Raw genomic sequence first — 6,000 nt, forward strand, 5'->3', positions numbered from 1 at the left:
TTTATCTGTTCTGCTTTCATCATTTTATTTTGGGTTTAAAATAAGGTAAGATAGTCAGCCCAAAAGTATGGAGATGGATTTTTAAAATATTTGGTTTATACGTTTTTTGTAGGCAATTTCAAGATTAGTTCTATAAGCAGGAAGCTTTTCTAAAAATATAATCTTATAAAATGACCATATGAAAAAATACTTTCATTTATGTTCTAGAGTGCTTAGTTTTTTTTTTTAAACATTTAATTTGTTGTGATGTTGCATGTATATTACCTTAGAACGTGTCAGTCTTATGTACATTAAATATTTTAAGGAAATCTCAAAGCATAAATGGGCAATTTTTTAATGTATGAATTTATATTTGAGCTCAGTGAAGGCCCATGGAAGGGATATGGAGACCTGTACAAAGAGGAGGGGATCCTATAAGATGGACCAAACAAGATGGTCATATTGTTAGAAAAGTGACAATAGAATGAAAAAAAAAAAAACCTTGTCGGGGAGGAATTCTGTGTCCAGAAAGAGGAAAGAGATATTAACAGGGTGGGAATAGACTGGCTGGAAAAACAGCTCAATGATGGAGCCAAGGAAGGGGGGACCTTGCACCCAAATAGAAAATGGTCTCTTTTTCACATCATACAATGATGTATGAAACACAAAAGGAAAGGTTATCACAGATCTGAGCATAGTACTATTTTCAGGACTTGAATACCCATTCCTGGGCTTGAAGTACGGGTGAGAGACTAACACTCCATCTCAAAAAGAAATCTAATGCTTTCTGCGGGAGCAATAAGTGACCTTAGTCTACTTTTATTATTTCCCAGAACAATAATAGGCTTTGGACTTCCATACTTTTGATGAGCACAAGTAGAAGAGACAAGAAAGGGAATTGCTGGCGAGAAATGGAAAATGAGAAAGAACTTTGAACCCACGGATGCGTTGGCTTCTCTTCCACATTTACATGTGGATGCTAGCAGCTAAATGTTAAACAAAAGTCAGAAGACGCTGTTGAATTGTTGTATGGTTCCCTTAGGTAATGCTATAAACAGCTAAATAATTCCATAAAGTTCAGTGTATTTCACATGGTGTGTGATCATAAATATGTACAGTTTCATTGATGGAGCAGGTAACTTATTTGATTAAATGGTTTGAATGGGTAGATGGCAAAGGATACAGCATAGGAATTCCATTTAAATTGTCTGATATGATTCTCAAAACAACCTGGAAATGGTAGCTTGAGTAGAAATAATTTCGTTTCCACTTTACTAACTCAGAAACTGAAGCTCAAACTATTTCAACAACTTAACAATGATCACCTGTATGGAAAATAGTAGAACAGAGACTTGAGGAAGTTAGATGTTAAGGGGCAAATTCCTTCAGTCTTCTTTCTTAATCCCTTCTTACAGCATATGAGTATAAATAAGACATTTCCTTGCAGGCTACTTTATGCTAAACACAGTGGTAGTGCTTTACCTTGAATAACCTTAAGAAATAAATGCTATCATGAAGACTTCTATCCAAGTGAGTAATGGAGACTCTATGAGAAGTTGGAGAGAAGGACTTCAAAGGCTCCTCTTCAGTCACTACATTCTGCTGTTGATCTCATGTACCTCAGTGTCATTAAAGGCCTAGAGATTATGATGTGCATCATAAACACCTGGATTTATACACATGGTCAAACACATTAGAACTTTGTATGCCAGGCACTGGAACCAGATACTAGAATAAAAGAATGAACAAGTCCTTGTGTGAATGGAGCTTACATTCTAGAGGGAGGGAGGGAAAAAGTGTTGGGGGCAGTGGGAGAGGGACAGGGAGAGAACAATTAGTCTATGACTAATTTACGATTAGTCAGATGATAATAAGTGTTAGAAAAAAAACAAGTCAGTTTTGTGATAAAATCATATTGGTAGTCCAATGAGGAACCAAATTGAGAGGCATATCAAGATATTTGGATTTGATTATATAAATGAGATCATAGACACAAGAGAATAAAGCTCAACCATATTTTTATTTCCTTAATTATTAACAATTGAAGTTTTAATTAATTAATTTATTTTAAGAGACAGGTGTGTATATGGGGGTGGGTGGAGCAGAGAGAGAATGCTAATCAGGGTCCATGCTTAATTCAGAGCCTGAGGAGGGGCTAGGTCTCATAATCCTGAGATCATGACCTGAGCCCAAATCAAGAGCTGGATGCCTAACCAACTGGACCACCCAGGTGGCCCTTGAGGTTTTATTTCTAGAATCTTTTTAGTTTTGGCTGATAACCTGATTTTCATCTGGGAAACTTTCCACCAGACTCAATCTCCTTCTTCACAGTATAATGGGAACACCTATCACAGCAAAAAATACAGTCCATAAATACTGTGCTTTCATAAATGCCAAAATATCTGTTATGTATGAGGAACTGTAGAAAATAATCTAATTTCATGTTAACAAATTGGAATTAGAATTTCCGAACTTGAAAACGAATTTCAATATAAATTCTTTAAATTCAGCTCTAAAACTTATTAAGCAATTTAAATTCTTAGAGTGAAGATACAAAGTACTTTACGAAAGTTTAGTTACTCAACACCTGCTAACTTTCTTTCTTCCTCTCTGACTTAAAGCTAAGTATTATAATTATTATTTTTTAGGGGTAATTTTTTTAACTATGTTTTCTCCATGGATTTTTAAATTATAAATAGTTATATATATAATAAATAAATAAATAAATAAATAAATTTAATAATATATATTTATATATAATTAATATATATAAATATAATAAATTAATATATATACTTAATTAGAGATTTTTATTTATTTGAGAGAGAGAGAGAGCACATGAGAGGAAGAGGGTCAGAGGGAGAAGCAGACTCCAAGCTGAGCAGTGAGCCTGATGTTGGACTCAATCCTGGAACCCCAGGATCATGACCTGAGCCAAAGGCAGTCGCTTAACCAACTGAGCCACCCAAGTGCCCTAGTTATACAAATATATTAACAGTGTCCTTCCATTCTTAGACAATTGTTTGCACATCGTAGATTTTTTCTTTATTGCTTTCTTTTTTTAATTAAAAATTTTTTTGACTTTTTTAAATCAAAAAATTTTTTTATTATGTTACATTAGTTGCCATACAGTACATCATTAGCTTTTGATGTAGTGTTCCATGAATCATTGTTTGTGTGTAACACCCAGTGCTCCATGCAATTTGTGCTCTCCTTAATATGCATCACAGGGCTAACCCATCCCCCCACCCCTTACTGCTTTCTTATACTTTGTGCATGTTAACTTTGTAATCAATTACTTTATTTTTTTTAAGGTTTTGTTTGTTTGTTTGTTTGTTTGTTTAGAGAAAGAATATAAGCTGGGGAAGGATAAGGCGAGAGGCAGAAGTCGATTCCCTGCTGAGCAGAAAGCCCCACCTGTGGTTCCATCCCAGGACCCTGAGATCATGATCTGAACCTAAGGCAGACACTTAATGGACTGAGCCACTCAGACACCCCTATAATCAATTGTTTTAATTGATTTTATAATAAATTGAAAATTTATTTTAATAAATTTCCTGGAGATAGCACATATTTGTTATTCCTTCCTTCTTATAGCTGTAAGTAACAAGTTATTATGTGGATGTTCCAGTTTATTCAACCAATCCATTTTGATGGACATTTTAATTGCTTTCAGACTTTTGCTACTACCAATACTAGTGCAATGAACACTCCTGTGCTTTTCATATTTTTTGCCAGTATGTCTTTTAGATAGGTTCTTGGAATTCCTGCTGGATCAAAGGGTAAATGCGTACATAATTATGCTAGGTATTTTTAAACTCTTCTCATTGGCAATTTCATGGTTTACAGCTTTAACAGAAATATTTGAGTGCCTGATTCTACATTGAATTACCAACAGAGTGTGGTTTCAACCTTCTGGATTTTTTGTTTATGTGGTAGAAGAGAAATAGTATACCAAAAGTTTTACTTTGCTTTTCTGTTTTCTGTAAGGTTGAGTATCTTTCTTTAGAGTTAAGAGCCAGCCTTTAGTTTTCTTTGTGCTCTGTTCATTTAAAAAATAGGGTCATTAAATTATTGAATCACTATATTGTATACCTGAAACTATTATAACACTGGATGTTAACTGCCACAGAATTAAAACAAAATCTTAAAAAAAAAAGTTAAAAAAAATGAAGTGATTAGTCTTTTTCTTTTTTATTTTAGGGTTAGTTTATATATTAGGGATATTAACACTTCAGTTAGTATTTTTTCCCCAGTTTTTCATTTGTCTTTGTAATTTGCTTAAGTTCTTTTGCCATGCAAAAAGTATCTTTTTATTTTGTGTTCAAATTTATCCATGTTTCCCCATATTCTGGAATTTGAGCAGTGGGTAGATAAAGTTTCCCAGACTATAGAGGAATTTAACCATACTAACTTCTAGAACTATGATGTTTCATTTTTTATGTCTATTTTTTTTGGTATTTTTGGAATTTATTGTCTTTTATGATGTATGGAATGGGTTTGATTTTTATCCTTTTTTTTTTCATATGACTATCCAGTTATCATAATTCCATTTACTAAACAGTTCATGTTTTCCCTCAGACTTGAGATACCACCTCCTTATTGTACTCTGTTTTATGTGTGTATATGTAACTGAGTTTATTCTGAATGTTTTATTCCATTCCATTAGTCTCTCTGTCTTTTTAATGCAACAGTTTCCACACAGTTATGAAGCTCCACAGTGTATTTTAAGAACTGATAGGACTGGCTACTTCCCTACTTCTGTTTCAATATTTTTGCTTATTTGTTTTGTCAAATTAAATTTATAGCTAAGTTGTCCAGGTCTGGAGAAGAAAAAAAGCCTGATGTTTTTCAAATGGTATTGTATTAAAATTCTAAATTACCTTAAGGCAAACTGATCTATTTATAATGTTGATTCTTCTTAAGCACATGGTCTATTTTTTCATTTGTTTACATTTACTTTTGTGTCATGTAAGAATGTTTTAAAGATTTCATCATAGAAGTGTGGATATTTCTTAAAATTTGGCCTAGGTAACATATTATTGTTATCATTTTTAGCTGCTGCAAATGTGGTTTTTTTTTCATTATATCTTCTATTTGGTTACATCATATATATATATACATACATATATATAATATTGCTTTTTGTATGTTAATTTTTTGTACATGTTATTTTATTATTTATGATAATTTTTTAATTTTAGGGGATCTCAATTTATTTTTGCATGGGGTCACATATTTTAAATAATAACCATTGGGAAATTACTTCAGTTTAAAATTCAAAGCCCCAGAAAATTTCCAGAAATACATATACCACATAAAGTAAAGAATATCTGTGCTCAATGAGCCTCTAGGTAATAAATCCAAGACCATAGCCCATACTGAAGTCTCAAATCTCTGCTTGGTTGGGCTATATTCTAAATTCAACATAAGCAAGTTGTAAGTCACCTTACTTTGAATAGCCATTAGATTTCCTTTAAGGTGTATATACAGTAGTCCTCCCTTATTTGCAGTCTCTCTTACTGTAGTTTCGGTTACCTGTGGTCAATCAAGGTTTGGAAGCAGATGATTCTCCTTCTGAGATATTGTCAGAAAGTCAGTAGTAACCTGGTCCTACCTCACAACACTTACGTCATTCCCTTCAATTCATATCATCACGTGGGTATGTTATCCTCTCCTATCATCACAAGAAGAAGAAGGGTGAGTACAGTAAGTAAAATATTTTGAGAGTGATCACATTCTTGTAACTTTTATTACAGTATATTAATGTAATTTTCTATTTTACTTTCATTTGTTGTTAATCTTGTACTATGCTAATTTATAAAATAAACTTTATCATAGGTATGTATGTAGAAAAAATATATAGTATATATAAGATTTGTTACTGTTTATGGTTTCAGGCAACCACTGGGGATCTTAGAACATTATCCCTGTGGGTAACGGGGAAGTACTGTATATAGTTTTGTGTCTATGAGTCCTTTTGTAGAATTTACCCATTTCTCTTATAGTCTATAGATACAT

Source organism: Mustela erminea, chromosome 4 (assembly GCF_009829155.1).
Source record: "Mustela erminea isolate mMusErm1 chromosome 4, mMusErm1.Pri, whole genome shotgun sequence".
Lineage (NCBI taxonomy): Eukaryota > Metazoa > Chordata > Mammalia > Carnivora > Mustelidae > Mustela > Mustela erminea.